Below are 25,178 nucleotides of genomic sequence, written 5' to 3'. Positions count from 1 at the left end.
GCTGTCATGTGGAGCTTGGAAGACAGCATCTTCCCCACATGTTTGAATCCACAAAACTACAAAGAAGCAGCTAAGACCCTTGGTAGAAAGGAATTGGGAGTCTTACCACTTCCCTTTGAGTTCACTGTTACTAGAATATGTCTGATGGTCTAGGGTGGTCTTGATCATAGAGGAAAGGCAAGAATATACAAGGTCCTAAGAGATGAAATTTGTCAGGGCTAAGGAAGTGATGGTGGCAAGAGACTGGATGTTTTACCTGATAAAGAGCAGGATTAATCACTGGACAAAAGTTATGGTTCTAGGTTTTCTTTCTTTTTAAAATTTATTGATTTAAATTCAAGTTAGTTAACATACAGTGTGGCATTGACTTCAGGAATAGAACTCAGTGATTCATCACTTATGAGCCTCTCCTCCAGAAGACCAACACAGCCACCACCCCCATGTACCAAATGCCCTGAAAATGGAAGGCTTCAAAACAACACAGACAGCTCTTTTTTCTTTTCTTGAAAAAGTTCATGCCTGAACTGCCATGGCCTGGGCAATGTATGATCCCTTTTTAATATAGCAGTATTCTCAGATGCAGGAAATGTAACAAACTTTTAAAACATTCGAAAGACAGAAACTTAGCCAAATAGCAAGATGGAGGAATGTCTCCCCAAAAGAAAGGTCAAGAAGAAATCACAGCCAGGGAGTTGCTCAAAATGGATGTAAGCAATATATCTGAACAAGAATTTAGAACGACAGTCATAAGACTACTAGCTGGGCTCAAAAAAAGCATAGAAGACACCAGAGAAACCCTTGCTGCAGAGATCAAAGACTTAAGAACTAGTCAGGATGAAATAAAAAGTGCTATAACTGAGATGCAAAATAAACTGGATACTGTGACAGTGAGGATTGAAGAAGCAGAAGAGAGAATAGGTGAAATAGAAGATAAAATGATGGAAAATAATGAAGCTGAAAAAAAGGAAAGGAAATTATTAGATCACGAGGGGAGACTTAAAGAACTAAGTGATTCCATGAAATGGTTCTAGGTTTTCTTGATGTTGTCTGACCTTGCTGCTCTTAGGGTCACGTAGAAAAATTATGGAGGTCAACAACTCAATGAGTTAAATTGTTACAGTGCTGTAGCATCTGAGGCCTGGCCTATTTCCTATAGGATGTTTGTGGCTGAGATCTGCGGCAGTGGTGGTGTTGATGTTAAGCACTGGATTTGACTCTGTAGTATTGGAGTGCCCAGTCAACTTGAATCTCTGTGGGACACTAGGGATTTGGTACTACCATCATCACTAGTACCTCTCCACCAATGCACTATCTAGAAGCCCTTGTATGAGAATTAGGTCTCCAGGGCAGTGGTCTCCAAATTACATAATTGTATATCTCTATTCATAAAAAGAAACAAAAAAGCAACCGTATATATGAATATTCACTTATAAGTTATAAAAGACACTATAGTATTGATAGATCATGAACATTAGATCATAAAATATAATTTTTAAATGATGTATGTATATATTATGGTGTCCCCCCAAATATGATGACATCATAACTACAACAGCTGTATCTCATGGATCTATACATACTAGCATGGGGTTAAAAGTCTATATTGCCATGAGTCTAATTATATAACTCATTTTTTTTCTCATAGAATTCCTGATAAAGAGCTTATTCTACACATAGATATTTCAGCTCTGCCATTTTCTTATTATTTGTGTTTGTATTACTGTTTTTAACTTATTTCTTTCAAATAAGTTTGAAAGAAATATTTTAAGCTAGTTTGCTTCATTGTGAAGGTAATATAGCTAATAATAGACAACCTTACCCATAAATCCACTTGATTAAGCACAAGTGAACTGCAACACCTGGCCTTAATTGGAAAGCAAATGGAAGAATGAGGTCCCCACTGTCTATCCTTTGAATTCAAGAAATTTTTGCTGTTTTCTGAGAAATCCTGTGCATTGCATGGGACATGAGACCTTTTCACACAAGTTTCAATGCAGGCAACTTGTATGTCAGATATAGATAAAATTAATTTCCCAATTAATAGATTAATTCCCAATTAATAGATAGATTCCCATTTAAGATAGATTTAAATAGAAAATTTAATGTTTTCCCCCTGTATCTCACGAGTTCACCTTGCACAATTCACTTTAGAGATAACTCTCCTTAAACACTTTTTTTCCTTTATAAAACTGAAGCACAGTTATCTCAAAAAAGGCGTTTCTATTGGCATCACACAGATCACTGGTTTTAGATACTTGGGTAACAATTAGAATTACAATAGGTTTTAGAAGTTCAAAAGTGATTGAGATCAATTTTAGTTGAAGAGGTCATGAGTCTGCATCAAAATGATGGGAATCAAGCCAATCATTGAAAAATGGAAAGGGTATTGATAGAAATGGAGGTATTCCAGGTGAATGAGTACAGCAAGTACTGTTAGAGGACCTAAGGAAAGAGAGTTTTGGGGACACAATCATGAATTTAATTTTAAATTAAATGAGTTTGCATTAGTGGTTAGATATGCAGTTTCTCAATCAGATGACTTTTAGGGATAATGTTTGGGAACAGTCTTGGGACTAAAGGAATTGATTTAGGAATCATCTTCATAAGGATATTTTCTAAAATCATGGAAGTGATTCATCTAGTGAGAACGGTGAGAAAATGAGGACCACTTTTATGCATAATGAATATATTGAATACCCTGTGGAAAGTCTTTTTCATCTACTTTTTGGGTTCTCTTCTCTTTCTGGAAAGTTGAGGTTGTCAGAAGAGTAACTACCAGATTTGTAACTCTTTAGAGCAAAATGAGTTAAAATTCCAGTGCTGGGTATGGACACCACAGATGTTCCTTCTTCTCATTGGGAGGAACAGGCTGCTCATGTGGATGGTAGAGCTAGAACTGGATTGGAACTTGAATTTGAGAAGATGGATTGAGTGAGGAATCATTTAAGCCATGCAATCATGAGAGGAATGGCTTATATATTAATATCAAAGTATGAGATCAAGAGGACATGCCTTGAAGCATTAAGGAAGTAATTTTAAAAATTAAAGCAAGTCCTACTTAATTGACAAATCATATACTGACGACATTCCCAACTTCAGTTAGAGTAGAGTAATAAGTGATGATGACAGTTCCTTCCCTAGAAGATGCTATTTGTAGAGAAAGAAGAGATGGAATTGTTCTCAGTAAAATAACAAATATGGGATTGAATAATTAATTGTCTTTGTGATGGTGGGGACAATGATGGCTACAGGTATTTTTGGAATGATTTGTTCTCAAACGTGATTTTTAATGTGTTGGGGAGGAATGTAAGCTGAAACTTGATGAATTCTATTTTCTGTATCAAATTAAGTGTATATTATTTCATAATAACACTTTAATATCCATGCACAAGGTATCTTTATTGTTCAGTTTTAATAGTTAGAGTATTGAAATATATACTATTGGGTTTTCTTCATTCCATTTTTGAAAAATGCCCCTCATGAAACTTAAAAAATGTGTATGTGATGTAGAAATAACATGCACAGATAAATTCTTAGAGAAACAGCTTTATGATACACTAGAGTGAGTATGAACTTCGAATCAAACTTTTATTTATGTCCCTTTCTACTCTTTGAACAAGTAGCCTAACATCTTGGAAAAGAATCTTCATCTTCAAAGTAGAGATCCTAATATCTGCCCTGACTACATCTCAAAGTTTTTAACAAGATCCAGCGAGATCCAGCATATGCTACTATGAAAACTGAAAAACGCTCAACCAACACCAGGCAAGACATCAATTTATATACATCTTCCCTTGCATATAAGCTTTTATGCATATTTTTTCTCTTAAGAATTTTTTTTATTAAACTAAATATTGTTTCTAGCAAGAAAAGCCTTTCAAGTAAGGTTGATATTATTATTCCTTACAAGTTTCATCTTGATTCATAAACATTTTATGCCAAGAATAATGCTGTTTTAAAGACAATAAGTGCCTGGTTTTGCCTGGGGCCACTGGAAGCCCTGCAAAAGAGGCAGGAGGAATTAAAGGCCCTTAATCATATTTCCCCATTTTTAACTGTTAGTTTTTACACTCTTGAGCCATTTCTCTCCTCTTGCTGGGCCCTACCGAGGCCCATAAATCTTAATTAAAGATGCAATTTTTTTTCTTATGAAATCTGAACTGCAAGAAACCATTCTTATTTTTTATTTTTAAGACTAGCTCCATGTGTCGGCTCATAAAACAAGTAAGACTTTTGCACTCAAAGGATTTTGAAAGCTGTTATTGCTGCTGTCATGTGGCACTGGTCCCGTAATTACTATTATTGTTATTTTATTTTATTTTTTTTACACATGAGCTTCTGCTTTTCTTGCATAGAGCATGATGTAAAAAAATAACTTACAACAGGCTGGTTTTGTTTTAGGAAGCAGGGGTTATGGTTCATAAAACAGGAAAGAAACATGAATCCAAATTTCCAATGAGGAAAAGAACTCTCTCTGAATGCTACTGGGTATAGATACTTCCTGGTGGGGTTCCCATCAAGGAACATTATTTAAAGGGAATATTCTCTTGATCAGAATCTGATAGGTAAGATAAACAGGATATCTGCAACTGCATTTCTTATTCCCTTAGATTAGAGAAATGGGCTTAACATCTTTAGACATCTAGAACTAATATACTGATGATGGACCCCAAAGGAGTTTAATCACAGATAGCAGAGGTAGCCTGAAAAGACCTAAACCTACTTTAGATGATGACATTTCTCAAGAATAAAAATGATTCTGATAACATCATAAAAACACCTAATGAGGCATGAGGCAGTGCCAGGCACTATGCCCAGAGATCAGACTAATTATCTATCAACTTGTCTGTCTTCTGCCATTCCTTCAGAACATCAATGGTATCCCCTTGTCCACAAGATTACATTAAAGCTTTCAAGACCACTAACGTGGCCTCAACCTATCTTTTGAACCACATCTCGAACTGTCATACCTCACTAACAGTACTTCTATTAATACAGAGAAAGCAAAGACAGTACTTTTCAAGACCCATTCTTCTGTGATTCTGTGGCTTTGCATGTGTTGAGAGGTATGGTGGGAAAGGAGAAATTGCACAATGGATTTAGGGTAGATTTTGAAATTAGGAGGTTTTAAACTTGAGGGCCAAGTGAACTATAGGCAAATTGCTTAGCCTCTCTGAGACTCTTTTTCCTCATCTGTAAAATGGGGGTAATAATTACTTTCTGGTGGTGGTGTGCAGTTTATAGGAGAGGCATACTATGCACCTAGCACAGTATCTGTACCCAAAGAAGTGCTTCACCAAATAGATGCTTTCTGTACTTCCTTATGCTTGGAGTTCAATGACCCTATGAGTTTCTACTCATCTCCTAAGACTGCCAAATTATACCCCATTTACAAAGCCTTTTATAAGATCCCCCAGGCACATTTGAGTGAATTAGGATGAATAATCTGGCAATGAATGCAAGATTTTTGGGAGGAAGGAGGGACCTAGAATAAGCAGGCCAGCCAAAATCTTTCACTTCTTGTTGCCAAAGTACATTTTTTTTTCCACAGAAGGGGCTTCCTGGCCCCTTGCCTGGTTGTGTCTCCTCAGGCAACTCAAATTTCTTTGAAGGTTTGCTCACCTTCATCTCTTTCTCCCACACTCCTCACCCTACTCCCTCTACCAAATCTATCCATCTCATCTAAGTTTCCTTTCCATGCTTTAATCGACTGTTTGGCAAGTCTTTCAACCTCTGGTTCACACTTTGACAAATTAACCCTTGTACCACCTTAGATTTCCCATGCCATTTTTGTTTCTTTATTGGATTTTGTGTGATTTTGTTCTTTGGCATTATTGGGCCAAAGACCACAAGGCTCCTTTGCATCATAGACTCATAAGATTGTAAAGATCAGTCTACTACATCTTCATCATCTTTATTCTGTACATGAAGAATAGGAATCTCAGAAAGACTTTATTGAGTCAATGCCTAGATGTGATTAAGCTTCTGACCCATGTCTCCCTCATCCTGTCCAGTGTTCATCTGCCATACCACACTGACTCCTCTGATCATATGGCACCTTGAAATCTCACAGATATCCAGCTGGGAATTAGAATGACAAAATAATGTGCTATAGCTGTGTGGGGTCCAGCCCAAAGCCAAAGGATTCCTTTCATATAATGATAAGCCACAGGGTCTTTTAATCAAACAAGTAAAGTGGTGTATGCCAAGGGCACCCATAACTAGGTGGATGGAAGGAGGTGAATATTTTGAGATAGGTTGCCCTTGGAGAGATCTGCAGATGTAGCAAGTTGTTTTAGGGAGTTGGGGCAGGACAGAATTCAGAGAAATGTTGGAACTTCCTAGCAGACTGTTTCACCTCACTGAATTTACTACCCAACATGGTTTCTCAACTTTACATCTTTGGAGTTACAGATGAATACTGATTGTGGTTTTTTTGAGATTAATCTTCAAAGGGGCTATGACAGTGTGACTGGGGCTTCCTGGAAATAATAAAAGGAGGAGAAAAGAATAAATATTTATTAAGCACTTATACAAGTCCTGGTAATTTCACATACCTTAATGAAGTTGCAAGAAATTTTCCTATTGTATAGATGAGGAAACTGAGATTTAGGAGTGGTGGCTTATTTGACCAGGTTACTCAGGAAGTTGAAGCCAGACTCAAATTTTAACTCATTTGACTTAAAGAAGATGAGGAGTGTAAAGACCTCTACTGAAATTCTGTAGAACTGATTTCTAGACTCCAAGTTTCTGTTTATGCTGATTTCACCAAGCCTTGTGACTCTTGCCTGTTGTTCTTTTCTTTCATTTTAAAACCTGGTGTTAATCCTGTTTTACTTTCTTATAGGGATATTGGAAAGTCCAGGCAAAACAATGGATTTGACAGCCTTTGAAAATTACGAAGTGTTATGCAAATACAAGTCATTAGTATCATTGCATTACAAAGTAAATATTGAGTAGAGGAGGAAAACCTAAGGAATGTACAAATTTCTACATTGTTTTCCAAATTATTATGGAAGCAAACCAAAACCCAGAAGGTCTCTTGCAAGGTATTCTATTCTTCTAGATTCCTTTAATCTATGCAGATTAAGTACATACCCCAATGCCATTAACTGTTTCAACTATGAATTAGAATGACATTGCTAAATCCAAAGCTCTATTACTTATCTTAGTATTCAAAATAATCTGACCTCTTAATATTCTATACTTAGTGATTTGTGTGAGTTGAATGAAATTCTAACATTTTCCTGACAATTGCTTTATGTATATTTTTATATTACATTAATAGTGACTGACATCAAATCTTTTCTTTCAGACATTGAAAAATAAAACTAACAGAATCAGTAGTGTCAATCTGGCAACTGATCATTTATGGGTTAAAATCCCATAATGTTGTAGATAAAGGTAATAATTTTCTGTTCATGAAGATGGAAATAAACAACACACTCAACAACAAATAAACTTGGGAGAAAAACTTTCCATTCTAAAAAAATTTTTTAACGTTTATTTATTTTTTGCGAGACAGAGCATGAGCTGGGAAAGGAACAGAGAGAAAGGGGAAGTCACAGATTCTGAAGCAGGCTCCAGGCTCTGAGCCGTCAGCACAGAGCCGGATGCAGGGCTCGAACCCATGAACCATGAGATCATGACCTCAGCCAAAGTCAGCCTTCTAACCAACTGAGCCACCCAGGCACCCCAAAAACTTTCCATTCTGACTTTTGTTTCTCCATGGATAATGATTTCTTCTTCAGCATATGGGGACTAAGTAATATTCTTAAACATTGGTACATACATAAATAAGTATGCATTGTTTTTCTTGAGAATAAAAATATAAAGAACAATTAAAAAATAAAAGTAATATTTATGAGTAACTTACAGAAAGTCCTATTATTGTGCAACCAGTTTATATCTATTTTTTGTTGTTGTGTAAGTATGCAATGGAATATTTACCATGTTATCTTGACTGCACCCATGCTAGGGCTTACGTGCAGTCAAGGTAGTGACTCCTATGTGGTCCTTTGCATGAACAAGTGGACAGATGGATTGAAGAAACTTCTTAGAAAAAGTCTCTGGAAATGGAAGTTCTGAATACAGCTGAAGCTAAAAGTTGGTCTGACCCAGCTCCTCTGGGAAAATTTGACTGGTTGTGTGTGTAAGTTGAGAGTTGTATCAGTAAAGGTGTTTACTCTTTTGGGTTCATGACTCTTTTGTACCTACTCCTTCCCAGCCATCAACTCTAGAAGTAGGAAGGGTCATCTTCTGTCAGAGGAGGTGCCACATGGGTTTCTGGCTAAAAGGTATAGCAACTCTGTACTAGGTCCAGAAGCATCAGGGTTGGCTGCATTCTCATTTCTTCTGGTAGCATCTGGCATAGAAGCCTAATCAAGCCAAGAGCAGCTACTCTGAGGAGCTACTGGGGACTAGAAGCTGTAGATGATCCTGATTTGGTGGACTGATTCTTGATATATAAGCCTCTCCAGTGATTGTAAGAACTACTTGAGGGAGGGAAATCTGGGAAAAGTTGGGCTTCTAGCCACCATGATTTAGTTATCATTGTCAGTTGTGCCACACTGTGTTTGCTGGTTAAAAAAGCTGCTCAGATTACCAGTAAATAATTAAAAATTCACAAACAAGCAGATATAGAAGTAAATGCACATTTATTTCTACAAACCACTTATACATTGGGAAAATTTCAAAGCCACATTCTACAATTTTTTTTTAATGCAGCCAGATTATACAATTGATTTGAATACTACTTTTACTGCCAGGTGCCATTGATTAACCTGGGGGAGCTAGAGGAACAAGGGAAGTGGAGACACAGATATTGATTATAATATGAGTGAAGGAGAGGGTGGGGAGAGTGAAGTTAGGGGTGAGTATGACTACAACATCAAGGTGACACATGGCAATCAATATTAGTGTTGGTGTGTGGTTGCTTTTTAGTTCCTCTCAATATCAGGTACAACTTGGTAAACTTACCCAGATCTGGAGACATAAAAGACAAAGAAACCGTATTGGAAATGATGTTTTGTTGGCATAGTTGAAGCTAGAAAGTCTGTTCAGTTACGTTCCATAGCTCATAGTTGTCCTCAGTCCTGGTGAGCCAATGCTATACCAAAAGCTCAGTCGGTTTCTCCCAATGGGAAGGAGAAAGTTTCTGCACTACTGGACTCCATGGATACCTTGGACAACTGCCTGTGGTACTTTACTCATCTGTCCTTCTGGTAATTATAGACCAAGAGAAAGAAGTTAGGTTTCAAAGTATTTGGGCTTTGGTAGGAGGGAAACTACCAGATTAATCAAACCCCAAATAAAAATATTCAAAATAAAGGTTGTGATGGTGGAAGAATTTTAAAGCACCACTGGGGAAATGTAGGACCCTGTGTTGATACTGAATACTAGATTCCTCCCAGCAAAAAGTGTAATGGGGTCCCTAATGGGCTCCTGAAATCTGCACCCCATTTTTTGTATGTATGGACATACTTGCACTGTTCTGTGAGGAAGGGAAAGGTCTTTCTTTCATCATATTTTCAAAGGAATCTGTATTGGTCAACTTTTCTGGCTGCTGTAACAAACAATTCTAAAAATGCAGCTTAAAGATTTGTTTCTTATGGTCAGTTCAGTTCAGTTGGGAAGGTTGGGAAAGTATGCTCTGTTCTACATGAATAATTAATGACTTTTTTTAGTGGGGTTATGGGTATTTGGGAGACAGATTATAGAGGTAAAGTACCATTTTCATTACATGATATTAAGGATATTTTCATCAAAATGACTTACCATTGTCGGTGATCGCTTTAATCACTTGGTTGAAGTAATTTACGTTTTGATTCTCCACTGTAACGTTACTATTCCCTTGTCAATCTCCTTCCCATGCTACTGTGCTCTTTGAAAGAAAGTTACTAAGTGCAGCAGAAACACTTCTTTTGAGGATGCAGTATCTATGTAAATTATTTGTAATTCTTCTGCAAGGGATATTTGTCTTTTTATCCCCATTTATTAATATATTCATAGTCCTTTCACTGTGCTCTTTTTTCAGCACCTCCCTACTGGTTCTATGAAACACTCCAGGTTCCTATTGTATATTTCCTCCCCAGTCCTAGACACAACCACTTCTCCAAGAGACTCTGAGCCTTCTACTGGACAATGATAATAGAAAATAACAACTGGGTGCTAGGTATGCTGTTGTTACAGGATTATCTGACAGAGCAAAGAAATGTATGTATATATACATAAACATATGACTTTTTCTTTATGTCACCATCTACATCTATATTAAAATAAACATAAGTTCTTACTGATGTCTTCAACAGTAATCCATTACCACACGAATCAGTCTAGTCTCTTGTTTATTTGTAAGCTCCCATTTCAACATGAGAAACCTGGCTTCCCCAACTGCCATTCGTTTTCTTAATTGTGCCATTATGTATAGTGGTTTCAGAATTGTGTGTGTGTGTGTGTGTGTGTGTGTGTGTGTGTGTGCACGCATGCGCGCTCGTGTGTGTGTGTGTGTATCCCCAGGGAAGATGACTTTATTAGCAAAAGTTCATTACTTATGTCAGTTTTCTTTTACCTTGGTCTTGCAGGTTCTACTCATTTGCAGTTATTTAGATCAGTACCTTTTGTCCCTGTCCCCTTCTGTTGTTTCAGACATTTGTAACACAGTTAGTTTAGTTTGCCACATTTCACATTCTATCAGTCCAATAACATCAAATAGTTTCAATGCCACAGAATATCCCTGGAGCTTCACTTATTCAAAACTGTATCCTTCCATCACCACTGATCTTTCTACCATTCCACCAATTCTGTATTTCCAAAATGTGGTACAATTGGAACCATTGAGTAAGCAGTGCCCCAACACCCCCACTGATTTCTTTCACCTAGAAACATGAATCCAAGACTAACACATGTCTCTTATGGTTCCATAGATCACATCTTTTTTCTAGTCACCAAGTAACATTCCATTATATGAATGCATCATAGTTTACTCATCCACTCACCTGTTGGAGAATTTCCCAGCTGCCTCTAGTTTTTGGTGATTATGAATACATCTGCTATAAACTTTCATGTGCAAGTTCTAGTGTGAACATCCATTTTCAGTTAGGTAAATACCTAGGAGTACAATTATTGAATCATATGGTAAAATTAGGTTTGGCTTCGTTAGAAGCTGCCAAAATGACTTCCAAAGTAGCTGTAATCACCAACAATGAGTGAGAGTTTCTGTTGTTTTACATGTGTTGTTTACAATTGGTATTCTCGGTTTGTTTTTATTATATATTTTTTATGTGTACAGAGGCTTTCTTCCTAACTGCCCAAATATAGAAGCAACTGAGATGTCCTTCAATAAGCAAAACAAAACAAAACAAAACAAAAAAAAACATAAAATAGGGTATATCCAGGCAACGGAATGCCATTCAGTGACAAAAAGAAACAAGCTACTGAGCCACAAGAAGACATGTAAGGATCCTCAAATGTATATTACCAACTGAAATAAGCCACCCAATAAAGTCCTGCAACATGTGACACCAACCATATAGGACATTATGGAGAAGACAAAACTATGAACATGGCAAAAGATCAGTGTGTTCCCAGGAGTCCAGGTGGAGAGATGGAAGAACCCAGGTGTTTCTTATCCTAGGATTCCCCTGCTGGCCCTCATGAGATCCATGAGAGCTGGCTTCTTCTGAGAAAAGTAGTTTTAGCAGCAGCATCTTAGGCCTGATTTTACCATTTCTGAGCCATCCCTGAATCTCTGCAAGTTTTTTGGATTTTAACCAAAAATCCAAACAATTTCCTAATTTCTAGCTATTAGAAAATGGCTATGCAGAAGCATTTCTTTTTTGTCTTAATTCACGATTATCTAATGACAAATGATTTTAAGGATATTTTTATACATTTATTTGCCATCTTTGGTGAGGTATCTGTCCAGATCCTCTGTCCTATTTTTTAGTTGGGCTGCTTATCTCCCTATTATTGATTTTAAGGGTTCTTTGTCTATTTGAATATTAGTCCTTTATCAGATATGTATCTTGTAAGAGTTTTCTCCCAGCCTGTGGCTTGTTTCATTCTCTTGACAGTGACTTTTGTAGAACTGGAGTTCTTAATTTTAATCAAGTCCAACTTATCATTTCTCCTTTCATGAGTTATGACTAAGTTTCTTTTCTTTAGTGTTCTGCTCATTTCCATGGTCTTTTTAAAGTTTTCCACTGGATACTTTGCATCTGGTCAGATGATGATAAGAGGTAAATAGTAAGGATGATTCTAGGACTCTTTAGGGCCTGGCTTGGAAGCAACTTCTTTGCACATTCTATTGGACAGAACTTGTTGCATAGCTCCATTTAGATTTTAGAAAGTTGAGAAATGTAGTATTCCTGGTGTCCGAAAGGAAGGCAAAATATTTTGGTGATCATTCAGTTTACGACTCATAAGTGATTAGGAAACTTAGCCTTGGACATTCATTAGTGAAAAGTTATGTTTTTCAGGGTATCATGATTTAGGTTGCCAGGCTTGCTTGGTCATAGGGAAATTATTAGAATGGAGTCAGGGTGGTAGTATATTTCTCCAAAGTAGTCTCGAAAGATTCTGGTGTCTGAGGGTATCTGAAGAGATCTGTGGGGCTTACCTCACTATTTTCCCTGTCTTAGTCTACCTAGAGTACTATAACAAAAATACCATAGATTATGTGGCTTAAACAACAAAGATTTCTCACAGTCTTGGAGGCTGGGAAGTGCAGGATTAGGAAACTGGCAGATTTGGGGTCTGATGAGAGCCTGCTTCCTGTTCATGGATGGCTATCTTCCCACTGTGTCCTCACATGGAGGAAGAGGCAAGGAAGTTCTCTGGAATCTCTTTTAAGGGCACTGATCCCATTCATGAGGACTGTATCCTCACGATCTAATAGGTTTTCAAAGGCCCCACCTCCTTTTATCATCACATTGGGGGTTGGGTTTCAACATATGAATTTGTGGGAAGATCACATTCAGTCTGTAACCTTTCATCACTAAACCTCCAAGGGAGGAAACAGAACTGAAAATGGGGGGAAAAATTCTCTGAAAGATTCCCATATATCTGTCAATCCCTAGAAGTGATTAACTACCCTGAGGAGCATGGAGAAGACATCTTTCACTTTTGGAGGGGAGGCCATGCATCTAGAATTATCTCAGACTTGAAAGTGAGAATTGAATCATGCTTATGACAGCATTTCCTGAAGTAAGTGAGGTGTAACTTGGTTACCTGGTACTTGGTATTTGTCTCTGTTTGTACCGTGAAAATTTATGAAAATATTGACTAAGATTTGGTCTACTGCTATAAAGGAAGGGTGTCATGGTCTTTGCTGGATTTGAGTTTACTTTTGCATCAGTTCTTTGGAATGTTTCCTTTGAATGTTGGTACCATATTACACCCATTTTCTATACAGTGACTGTAATAAATATTAATTAGGTTTAATTAGAGAGTACATATTTAGGCAACTGAACTAATTTCAAATTCATACTGAAAACAGTAAAATGACAACATTAGTTTATATGTGGGCATATCTTTTCTATTTTATTTTTATGGATAATGGTGAAGATTTTGATATAGTAACTTTTGAACACCTGCTAATCTCAGAATGTTTATAAACCATTGATTTTAAAACCTGTGTGATTACATGTCTTATAAAAATTATGATCACAGACCCCCAAATACATGTACATTCACTAAGAAACTCTGTACATGTGCAACTGCAGTAATATATTATGAACACAAAATACCCACTTTAAATGTAAAAGTCAAAGAAGAGATTGCGCTAATGCAGAATTTGAGATTCTAATAGTTTATCTCTACATTCCAATGGATGGTCTTGCCCACATTCTGGGTCACGCTCAAAGGGTTTAACATAAGTAAGACACTTCATGTGGTATACTTCAAATTAGAGTTAATTGTCGCTGTAAAACTTTATTTTACAAGAATTGCATCTACATTTTTAGGATACTGAATGCCACGCAGTCATGCTATTGAAATGGCAAGTTGCCAAATAGGTTGCTTTCAGATTCTGGAAGGAAAAAAAAATCTAGCTTTCTTGAAAGGCTTTGTCTTTGACTCAGCTGTTGTCAATTCATCACATTGCTAAGTCTCTATGATGCAGAGAGAGATTAGGACCAACAATTTCCATGCCACCAAGGATGATTTAGAGAATCATGAAAACAGATTTCCCTGTAATCACCTGAAGCAGTGAAAGAATCTGAAACAAAAAGATGCAAGTGGCTGGATAGAATCCAGAAAAAACAAAAACAAAACACAAGTAGACTAATGAAAATTATAGGAATAAGAGTAATAAGAACTCACATTTATTGAATACTTACTATGTGCCAGGAATTGTCCTTGCTAAGTGCTTCATGCACGTTATCTACTTTCATCATTATAAAAACCTAGGGAATATGTTAAGTATTGTATTTTATACAATGAGTAAACTGGCTCCTGAGATGAAAGATTAATGGGAAAGCATTTGTGTCTGGAAAATAAAAAGTGTTTAAGTGATTGCCAATTTACTTCTACCCTCTGTCAGACAGGTTTCCTTCAGTATGTAGAAAGTTGGAATTGTTTACTTTTAGACCCTTTCCAGCACTATATTTCCATAAATATGTTTGAACTTGTGCTTAGCATTATTCTAGATGTTTACCAAGTATATAATCTTGAGGAAGTCACTTATCTGCAGTGGATATCAGTTTAACCATCTGTAAATTGGGGCTGTCCTAACTGGCCTTTCTGAAGTTCTTAAAAATCCAACATTAGTATGTTTTGAGAACTCTATGATGTTCTATCTGCTTAAGGCATCCTTATCATGATTATGAAAATGTGACATAATCTCCGTGTTGTCAGAGTTTTTAGTTCATGAAGAAATCTTACTTATAAAAGCATGGTCATAACCAGGAACAGATGATTTTTTTTCTTATTTGATCATAGGCTTTCGGGAAGCATACATTGATGAGAGGAAGTAGTCCTAATTCTTTCACAGTGGTGATACTTTAATAATCCGTTGTATTCACAGGACACTTTAAGGTTTCAAAATACTCATACACTAATGGTCTCACCTGGTCCTCCCAAGACTTTCAGATGAGGATGCTGAAGCCTATGTATTGTCTAGCCCTGCATTAGTCAGTTACTGTGTGGTGGGGTCAAAAGGAGACCAAAGTCCTTTTGATTCTCCATTCCAGGATTGGTTTTTCCTCCAACTGTATTGACCCTTTAGACACTGGATTCTACTATTAGTACTGCTTTTGGGGACTTTGGTCACAGCTTGGTTGCACCATTTGATTCCCTCAGTCAATACCTGGCTCATTTTCATCAGAAGAGTCACCTATGCCTCCTTCCCTCCATAAGCATTTAAGAAGTTAATGGTATTTCCTATGCTAGACACTACAAATTGATAATCAGATACTCTCAAAGAGTCTTATCAAGCAGGTAAATAAGAAAAGAAGTGGTTACAATATGCTGTGGAGGTGATATAATAGTGGAAAGTGAGCAAAATTTTGAGGAATGTCAAGATAGGGCCCAATAGAAAGAAGGGGGCCAGGAAAAGTTTCCTGGAGGAGACATATCCTAGGATAAGTACTAGCTGGTCCAGCAGAGATCACAGGGATAGTCAGAGGGGACAGTATGAGCAATGCCCTCAAAACCTGCTCCCTAGATGCTCTTGATTTGACTGAGGGTGAAAGAGCACAGTGCTCTTTAAAAAAAAAAATTTTTAATGTTTATTTATTTTTGAGAGAGAGAGAGAGAGACAGAGCTCAAGAGGGGAAGGGCCAGAGAGAGAGGGAGACACAGAATCTGAAGCAGGCTCCAGGCTCCGAGCTGTCAGCACAGAGCCTGATGCGGGGCTCGAACTCACAAACCGTGAGATCATGACCTGAGCCAAAGTCAGACACTTAACCGACTGAGCCACCCAGGAGCCCAAGAGTGCAGTGGTCTTAAGGTAGAATGTTCCTGACACTAAAATTAGGGATTTTTTTTTTTTTAGAGTTTTAGCCTGAAAAGTCAAGGCTTAGTTTTTGTGAATGCTTAGTGACTGACACTATGAGCTCTCTAGACCATCTCTCTTCAGGCAGACCTGGGGTGCTGATTGAGCCACTGGCCATCTCTACATCTCAGGGTTTGCCAGTGATTAAGGGCATTTTTGTCTGAGTGCCTAAGTACTGGGGCAAACTGCCCAGCTTAAATGAATCGATGGACTAAAAATTGTCTTCCCAGCAGGCTCTGCCAAGCAGTCTCCAGCCAACGTTCCAGGTAACTGAGAAAAGATCCATTGAGCTCAGCTGGAGCTCTGTTTCAGCTGACTCAGCATCCTGGAAGTACTTCTCCAGTCATTTATATGTCTACTTTTCTTCTCTGACCTCTGCTCTGGATCTCTACTCTTGATGAGGTCTGTGCCAAGGTGGGAGATGCTGAGGTTTCAAATGACGGCACCTTATCAACATCTCTGTGTGCTTCTGACATGCCCATAAAATAGACCCAGCTCAATAGTCCATTTTTATTCTCTATTAGTTTAATTCACATTTGGGTTAGGCCCAAGTAATAAAGGTTTTAGTTCAAGAGAAACATTTTAAAACATGATGAATGAGATTAATCTTGCAAAGATCATGGAAAATAAAATATTTCCATTTGAATCTGGAGAGTTTAAGAAACTTATAAAAGGTCATACAACTGGCTTGTGGAGGAAGTAGCCCTAGAACCCATGACTTTTGGCTAATTCCAGTGTTCTAAAAATCACTGTTTTCCTTATTTTTAGAGAACATTAAAAAATAGTATTCCATTCTAGTGTAAGTAAAATGAAGTAAGTAGGGCACATGCCATTATTAGAGCTGTATAGATGAGGGAAATTGGACAGACTTGTCAAAAGTCATCCACCCAAAGATAAGCAATAGACCTGGGAATGGAATTATTCCTCTTTTAGGACTTTTCCTAGCATGCAATGTCCTAGTTCCATAAATCCCAAAGTAGGAGAGGGGGTGGGGAGAATTCTAAGTTGGGGCCATTACTGCCTCTAGCAAGCCATGGGTTATGAGCAATTGTCTTTTCTTCTGTTATCCTAGGCTCCAGGATATTCCTCATTCTTAAAATGTGCAGATTGCACTTTAGCAGGGTTGCAAACCAGGGTATCTATAAGAGCCAAGCCAGGGGTACCAATGAGTAATCAGGCAAGGTTGGCCCTTCTTCAGAGGGGGCAACTACGATTCATCTGCAGCTGACTGCTGCCATGTTGGTATGCTGGTCCACAACAGAGGCAGTTTCTGATTGTTTAAAAGGAGTTAAAAACAAAGATTTAATGTGAAATCTCTTTATTTTTAATTATTGGTGGAAGGATCAAAATAACAACAACAACAAAAAAAACAATGTTGTACTAAAGAACAACACCTGTGGCCTAGAAATAGCTTATAAGCGATCAGTTTGCAATGTTTGGATGACAAAATCTTTGGAGAACTGGTGAGTGTTGACATTCCATCATTCCATAAACCTTCTTATAACTCGATTGTATAAATGTATGATAAGTTTCCATAGACTTCCACATCATCAAAATACCTATTTTAAACACATTGTAAATAGCTTCAAAGAAGCTTAAGTAATAGGCTTTAAAGGAATGTAAAAATAATAGAAAACTTAAATCCACCTTTTTGTTCATCTTTGCTGTTGGCCCCTATGAATAGATGTTTTGCCTTAAAGATGATATTGCTCCTGAATTACTCTTAAATTTTTTGTGGCTATGTTCTATCTTCAATGAGATGATAGCTTTTTTTAGTCCAGAAATTCTATTTCTCTATATTTTCCTTTTCTCCTTGGCCACCATGATATATGAATACAGTTTGATACTACAATCCTTTCCTTCCTTTGGTTTCTATGATCCTGAACTATAGGGGAGTTTTTTCTAGGTGACTGGTTTTCTGTCTCTTCTGATGGGGTCACTATTTCTCATGCTGCTATATGTATTCTCTTAAGTTCTCTTCTTGACCTTCTCTTTTGCTGCCTCAAATATCACTTATATGGAGATGACACCCATAACTTCCTCCTTTATTCCACTCCTATAACTACCTATATGCCCTTTGGAAAAGCCATTATTTTGCTTGGCTAAATTAGCACCGCAGCCTTACTTCAGCTAGCTATATCACCACGTAAAGGAGGGAGGAGAGGGTGAGTGAGAGATTGTTCAGATAAAATGTACAGGATTTGGAGCCTGAAGTAATGGTGGAGAGTAAGACAGAGGAAGGAGGCAAAAATAATTCTAAATTTCAAGTCTAGGTGACTTGGAACTGTGGGGAAATAAGTTCTACTTACATAAATGGGTTAGAAAAAAGCTTAGGGCAGAAAGTCACCACCATGGGGCGAAAGTGCCTGAGGTTAGCTAGGAAGATAGTATAACGGAATCAGGAGTAACTTGTTATATCACCTGCAGGAAATCACTTTCCAACTGATGCCAATATACTATTATACTTTGATCACAAATTCCACTTGCCCCCCAGACCTTTTTCTTCTCACACACACAAGTTAATGATTACTATCTGATTGTTTTCTTCACGTTCACCACGTGTAAGATCTTGAGTGCTCAATAAATACGGAGACTGAAGCCCTGTTTCGGGCTCTTGTCTCCTCTCTGACGTTAGCGTCTCTCATATTCAATTCTGTGTCCCCTCTTGCTGGGTGAGCGAGAACTCCAGACTCATAGTCTGCGACAGAAACAAGGTAATACCATCAATAGAAATGAATAATACATCAAACTGTAGGTATATGAGAACTAATGAGTTTGAATCTAAGTTATTTGTATTTAGGATAAAACTAAAAGTACTTTTAAACTTGGACTAAATTGTAAATTGAGGTTAGGTCTGGGAAGATTTCCATTGGAACTACAATGGGTTATTTTTAATGATCCCTCTAGTACTCTTTGGTGTTGTATTTTTAGCATCTTCTTCTTGAGTCAGGAGTAAATGCCTTATTCTAACATTTTTAATAAGAGGAATCTCTTCGTGTCCTAATCCCAATCCAAAATGTCTACCATACCTGTGGATTCTATCCATTTGTCCCCAGCTCCTCAACCTTTTCTCCAAATAAATGACTATGGGTATGTGCAAAGTGTTAAGTAAATAAGAAGCTGCTTTGTTGAATTTCAGATGGGGGTCCTCAAGGTCCCCCATCCCAATTCCCAAAGACTCTGAAGAGGCACCATTGCAACTGACTGGAGAATGAGGCAAAAGTTCCCAAATCTTTTTGTTTTTTTGTATTCTGTGTCTCAGCCATCCACCCCCTCCCAACAGTTCCTTGGCCAAAGGAAATAGCTAAATCTTCTGTTTATTAAGTAGTTATGTCTAAGCAACTTAATACAATTTATGTCCTAACAATTTAATAGCCATTTGAGAAACTAATATATATATACATATATATGTAATTTTTAATTTCATTCTTAAATAACTATAATCACTCGATGACGGCATATGTATGCTTGTTGGGCCCTGCAAAATTCTCAAACCTTGGAATTAGATTGGATGCTGTCACCTTTATTTCCTGTTTCACTATGACTGTGTGGTACTTGCTGTTAGTCACAGGAAGAAATGAAAATCCAGCTTCACTAAGATATAATGCCGTCAAAAGTAAAATACATGAAAAGTGTGAACTACCTTGAGCCTAGTAGTTTGTGTGGTTTCTGACAGATGTCAACTATTGCTATTTCCCTTAAGAATTGGAAATGTCTGACAGCAACACTGTGAGGTCACTATGGCACTTTGAATCCTCTCAACTAATACAGTCAGAGAATCATGTGAGCAGGGCCAAGAGTCAATGAAGAGTCATGGTCCAAGTTCAGTTAACTAGATTTGTGACGTTGGGCAAGTCACTTAAGCACTCTCCACCACAGTTCCCTTGTTGTAATCAATGGAGGATGTCTGGATTTGTTGATCTCTCATGGTTCCTTCTAGTTTTCGATGCCTATAATCGAATGCATTCTTATTTTACAACTGCTGCTAAGGAAGCTTGGAAAGAATTTGCTACCTTAAATAACAAGTAGTCACTTTTTCCTGCATCCTTGTTTTGAAAATGAGGACAAAATAGGTCTTAAATTCAGCCATCTCTCTCCTGCCAACACACTCCCAACCTCTGTCAGTTTTGCAAGCTCAGAATTCTTTCAGAGGAACTATCTAAGGAATTTTGTGCATGCTTAGTATCAGGCCTGAGACAGAAGAGGAAGAAATGAGTTTATATGTTTTGATGCTTTGAAATAAGTAAAATATCTCCATGGACACATTCTTGCTTAATATATCAGAAAAATCTCCAAGACTCCTTTTTCCCTTTTGGGGCTACTAGTTGGGTTAGACTGGAAAGATAAGGTGTTTCCAGTCACTATCTTTAAACCCATGGAGAGCTTAGAGAAAATGAAGGGTGATTTGTTCATTAATTTTGAACAGAAAGGGTGAATGCATATTCTTTGTATTTTGGAGTAGGTCAAGTGAAAAGAAGCAATAACAATTTCTTGTAACCCAATTGGTAAATTCAAAATGTGCTTTGTCACTCAAGGTTTTCATTGAACAGAATTTCTTAATTTTTTATATATCCTCACATTTGTTGGTCTTACATTTCTATTTTTGAAGTTTTCTTTAATTTTTAAAAAAATGTTTATTTTTGAGAGAGAGAGAGAAAGAGGGGTGGGGGGAGGGACAGAGAGAGGGACACAGAATCTGAAGCAGGCTCCAGGCTCAGAGCTGTAAGCAAAGAGCCTGACACGGGGCCCACAATTATGAACCATGAGATCATGACCTGAGCTATGTTGGACGCTTAACTGAGCCACCTAAGGGACCCCGAGGTTTTCTTTTAAAAGGGTTTCCCTAAATTATAAAATTATTCATATTTCTGTATTATGTTTATAGTTTTAACCTTTCACAACTAGGACTTTAATCCTTCTACAGTTCATCTTGAGTGTAGCATTAAATACCTAGTTATTTCTACATCTATAGTGAGCAAGGTTTCCCACCATTACCTATTAAACCATCTCCCTTTACTCCAATGTTTACGGTGTGCTCCTTAAGTTATAGTCCACATCTCTATATATGTAGGCATTTGTCTCTTGGCTTTCTATTGATCTATTGGTCTTGTTCTTATTATTATGGCTTTGTAGTGTCTCTTAATATATGATAGAGCAAATTACCATTCTTTAGTTTTCTTTTCAAAGATCGATTCAGTCATTTCTGGACTTAGGGGGTAGCATAGAATATTTGAGATATAAGAACTGGTAGAAGCAATAGATTACATGCATACAAAATATCCTAAATGGATCTTAAAAATACAGCGAGGAAAACAAGCAGAGTGAGATATGTAATTTAATAACTTTTATAGAAAATCTAAAGTGCATGTACTTAGATAAAATATACGTAATTTTAAGAACATAAAAACTAAAAAGTTTATTAAACACATTAGAATAGTTACCCTTGTTGGGAGTATTGGTTGTGGATTTTGAGAATAGTATAAAAGATTGCATAAAATAAAAATGTATTTATATGGAATAAGTCACATTTGAGATAATAGTGTAATAATTTTTGAAAAAAAATGCCATCAATTATCTAACTCTTCAAATTAGAATCAGGGACAAAGCTGGTTGTTCCTATATATAGCATGTTTTTCTGGTAGGTGTTGAAAACAAAAACGGAGGTCAGATGTGGGTTCAGTTCTGCAAGTCAATTTCCATAAATCAGCACATGGGAGGAAAAGTTAGAAATCCTCACCAGAAGGAGGTAGAACCATTTGATCTTACCCTTTATGAGTTATTGATATTATTTGAAATTAGTTGGTAGGGAAATCTGTCCCAGAAAGCTCCTGTCCTTGACTCTGGTAGGCCCTAAGTGTAAACATGCACAGATGACTGCCTGAGTCACTCAGCACTCCACCCTGCCTCAAAGAAAAGAGCACTTTGTCCAGGAGCGCAGTGCCCTGACCAAGAGCTAAAAGCGTCCTCTTTTCTAATTGTCAATTATGTCTACACTCCAAGATAAACAATTCTCTTTTAACATCAGACCGGCCTGGAAGGTTCATTTAGGACAGAGCTATTTGAAGGGCTAGAGGGGGGAGGGGGGGGCAGGGAGTAGAGGAGGGCAGAGAAAGCAAGGAGACAAAGTTTGAAAACAAGACATACAGTCTGCTTTTTCTGATACATTCATGCATATGCCGAATTAGAGAATGGTCATGCATTATTAGCCTGAGGCTTTAGGGAGGAAGGAGGTGGATGGCACAAGGAAGTTAAGTCTTCACTTTCAACGACAGCTGTGGGGAATTTTTTTTTCTCTAACAACAAAGTCCCTTTTTATTTGTTGGGGACTGGAGGCATTTCATATCTCTCTACATTCATGTGTATATGTATATATACCTATAAACGTGTATATACATAGGTGAATTATATGTGTATGTATGCATATATATGTATATACATATTACATATGTGTGTGTATATATACACCTATGTATAGTTTAAAAATATGGTAGTGTTCTATTTTTTGCTAGGAGTGGAAAACTTAGCTCCAAAACTTTCTAAAGATCTATTTTTTCTAGTTCATTTATATAATAGATAGGATTGCAATTGACTGCTTGATAGTAAGGCCAGAGATGATTTAATTCAGTACCTACCCAAACCTGTTGTATTTCCATGAGCCAGAAGAAGAGGAAAAGAGGATCTAATAAGAAAGAATGAGAATATTTATTCCCGTGTAACAGATAAGTAAGGATAATAGTGAAGGATTTTCCCTGAAGCTAATCCTCCCTTGGGTATCTGCTTTGGAAAATAAAATAACGTCACTCAAATTCCTTTTGCCCATGCTCCCTCTCTTCTCTTTTCTCTCCTGAGTGACCCTTTTCTCTCCCTTCTCTCCCCAATTTATATCATCCTATGCCTGGCATACTTAAAACCCCAGAAATCTATGTGCTAATTAGTGTGGTTATGATTTGCAACCTGTCCAACGATGCCAGGAAGTGAGACGCAACCTTTTCAAGTTCAGTAGCAACCATCTAATGTGAGTCAAAACAGGGAGATGTGTTCAGCTAATTTGTGGGGAGGGGATGGTTGGGATTTGTATATTCAAAGTTCAATGATGACAGGTCACATTGGAGGGGGACAGCCTCTGTTAAAAATGCACCAATGAAGTCGGAAACTTTCTAGGCCAAGCAGAGAGAAGGGAGATGGTTTTTTTGGAATGAGCTGTTAAACGTGGAAGCCCAAGAGAATCAGGAAACCTGTTTCCAATCAGACACAAAGATTATTTCTATTTCTTTCCAGCTCTAGCAATGAGACCTTTAAAACGAGTTTGGGGAAGTAGTGAATACTTGGTTGTTCAATTATTAGCCTAGATAGACTGTTTGTTTTGGGATAGTTTTTTTTTGTTGGTAAAGGAAGAAAGAAAATGTGTGGATTTTTGTTCTTGGAGCCACTGGGTGAATTTTGTCTCCACTGCTTCAGTACTTTTGGCATGAGCCTTTGCCCACCAATGCCCAGCTAGCATTTCATATGACTTCTTGCAGTTTGGACTGTCATTTTACCCAACACGTGGGTGTAAATAAGGGGAAAGTTCTTTGCTTATTCTGGCTTAGTGAAGAGGGAAGAATAGATTCACGTGGCTGGCAAGAACTAATTCTAGGGTTAACACCCAAATGGCAATGGCACTTCAAGAATCAGAATCTTTGACCTTAAAACTCAAGATACCATTAAGTTTCTGGGCTGTCACAGAGAAACTCATCAAGCTTAATGATTCTTAATGAAATAGTCCTTTGACTATTTAGACTATGATTATTCACTAGAAAGCAATGTTTAGAAATATCTTCTGTATAACATGTTTCTGTACAGTCAATCTATTAATAAAGAGGTAGTCTAGCTTTCTTGATATTAGCTTTGAATATGGATAAGTCGTTGAATCTGTGTGATATCCACAATGCAGTGTTGTTAGGAAGATTAAATAAGTTGTCATGTGTAATTCAAGTAGCAGAGTGTGTGTCCTTAATTACCATTCTTTTTAGGTTTCTTTATAGATTGTAAGTTATTCAAAGGGATGGACTATGTCTTAATAGATTTTTATCAATTTATCATAATATCTGGGGCTCACAAAATATTTGTGGAATTTGCCATATAACTGCAGGCTTTGAGTTCAGATTTTTTGATGGGTTTTCAATCACTTGAATGCCTCATTCAGTTTTTGTGTTTTCTGTTGTTTTACCTGGTGCACACCCAACTTTCTTTTTTCTTTTTCATGGGCTTTGTTTCTATTCATGCTCTCTGTTAAACTAACAATCAACCTTCGAGCAGCCTTGATTTAGTCTTTATTAACTCTCCTTTGTTCTGAGGGTCCATAATGACTACATCTTCTGGTGTTGACTTAACAGGGCAATGACCATTGGTGAACTGCCAATGTGATATTGATATAATAATAGCAGAAGGCTAAAGGTTCCTTTACTTTGTCTACAACTTAAGAACAGCCTTCTGTAGGCAGTTCACTGTTCAATCCTGCTGTGGCTCCATTGTTGAGAGGTCTAGCTCATGCCAGTCAGCAAAGAAAGTGAGGCAGGTAAAAATTTTTGAATACTTTTCTTTCCTCTGCCCTCAATATTCAAATATGCACACAAACACACATGCACACACGTAGAGCTGATCTTCACTGCCAACTATGGCATAGTTTTGGTCTGGTGGAACAAAAAATGCCAGCCAGGTGAGTCATATTCTGATTTATTGCATAAACATTTTCCATGTGAGAAGTAGAAAAATGAAACTATTGCCTGTTAAAGCTGGAAAAGGCTAGTGTTTCCCTGACACTGGGCTGCAGTTATGGGCTGGGCTGGCTGCTGCAGGATCACCTGGGGAACTTTGTAAGGAAAGAAACTAACTTCTAAGTCCACTCTTGGAGTTTTTCAGCCAAAGCTCTCTTGATGATGCTTGAGTTTGACCAGTTTTGGGAACTACTGATTTCTCTGAATCCTTTAATTTTACAGTAGACAGCATGAAGGCCCTGGAAGAAGTGATTTTGTCTAGGTTTCTCCAGGAGGTAAGAGGAAGAGCTGAGAGGGAAAGGGAAGAAATGAATATTTAGTGAATGTGAGAATTTGGGGGTTGTATGCAGGGTTTTATACATGTGGTCTCATGGCCTTTGGAAAGAGGCATTAACTTCTCCATTACAAAAGAGGGAATTCAGGTGCAG

At 37.5% G+C, this 25,178-nt stretch overlaps 2 long non-coding RNA genes across 2 annotated transcripts in view; both read left to right on the top strand.

Moving 5' to 3' along the window:
- LOC123588106 overlaps nucleotides 1-3,759 on the top strand; it is a 28,479-nt gene extending 24,720 nt beyond the window's left edge. The window contains exon 3 of the long non-coding RNA XR_006707702.1: nucleotides 3,624-3,759. This is a non-coding gene — a long non-coding RNA (uncharacterized LOC123588106). The remainder of the gene's footprint in view (nucleotides 1-3,623) is intronic.
- A 4,434-nt stretch (nucleotides 3,760-8,193) lies between these two features.
- On the top strand, nucleotides 8,194-10,325 carry LOC123587269. The gene is made up of 2 exons (XR_006707203.1): nucleotides 8,194-8,297; nucleotides 10,037-10,325. It is a non-coding gene; the product is annotated as an uncharacterized LOC123587269 (long non-coding RNA).
- The last annotated feature ends 14,853 nt before the right edge of the window (nucleotides 10,326-25,178 follow it).

This window comes from Leopardus geoffroyi, chromosome D3, assembly GCF_018350155.1.
Source record: "Leopardus geoffroyi isolate Oge1 chromosome D3, O.geoffroyi_Oge1_pat1.0, whole genome shotgun sequence".
Lineage (NCBI taxonomy): Eukaryota > Metazoa > Chordata > Mammalia > Carnivora > Felidae > Leopardus > Leopardus geoffroyi.
This window is presented reverse-complemented; position numbering and strand designations above follow the sequence as displayed.